The sequence below is a fragment of the Penaeus japonicus genome, unplaced genomic scaffold (assembly GCF_977035675.1).
Source record: "Penaeus japonicus unplaced genomic scaffold, GWHDUDI00000001_assembly GWHDUDI00000036, whole genome shotgun sequence".
NCBI classification, from domain to species: domain Eukaryota; kingdom Metazoa; phylum Arthropoda; class Malacostraca; order Decapoda; family Penaeidae; genus Penaeus; species Penaeus japonicus.
In genome coordinates this window covers 4532432-4533374 of record NW_028234438.1, presented here as the reverse complement: position 1 = coordinate 4533374, position 943 = coordinate 4532432, and positions in this window count along the sequence as shown.

Sequence of the window (943 nt, the reverse complement as noted above, 5' to 3'; positions counted from 1 at the left end):
GTGAGGGGGAGTTTGGAGTGGGGGAGGATGGGGGAGGGGTTGTGGAGGTGTCTGTGTGTGTGTGTAGGGGGTAGGGGGGTGAGGGGGAGGATGGGGCTTGGGTAAGAAGGGGGGTAGGTGGGGAGGAGGGGGTGGGTGAGAAGGAGAGGGGTTGTGGAGGTGTCTGTGTGTGTGTGTGTCTGTGTGGAGAGGGGTAGGGGGGGGGTTGAAGGGGAGTTTGGAGTGGGGGAGGATGGGGCTTGGGTAAGAAGGGGGTTGGGTTGGGAGGATGGGGGCGGGGGGAGGGGAAGGAGAGGGGTTGTGGAGGTGTCTGTGTGTGTGTGTGGAGGGGGTAAGGGGGTGAGGGGGAGTTTGGAGTGGGGGAGGATGGGGCTTGGGTAAGAAGGGGGGTGATAGGGGGTGGGGGTTGTTCATAGGGCGTGTAATAATGTTTTAATGATTGATGGGCTGTGTGGAGGCTGGTAATAGGTCTTAGCTTTTTTTTTTCTTGTTTATCATTTTTTTCCATACCTCATTTTCCTTAAGTCTATCTTTGTCTCTGTCTCTCTCTCTCTCTCTTTCAATCTTTATCCTATCTCTGCAACTTATTTTCTACATCCTTATATCTCCCTCTCTTCCCCCACCCCTTCTCCCTCTATCTTTCATATTCATTTTTCCCTCTCTCTTTACAACCTTTCTCTCCTTCTTATCTCCTTCTCTCTTTACACCCTTTCTCTCCTTATCTCCCTCTCTCTTTACACCCTTTCTCTCCTTCTTATCTCCCTCTCTCTTTACACCCTTTCTCTCCTTCTTATCTCCCTCTCTCTTTACACCCTTTCTCTCCTTCTTATCTCCCTCTCTCTTTACACCCTTTCTCTCCTTCTTACCTCCCTCTCTCTCTACACCCTTTCTCTCCTTCTTATCTCCCTCTCTCTTTACACCCTTTCTCTCCTTCTTATCTCCC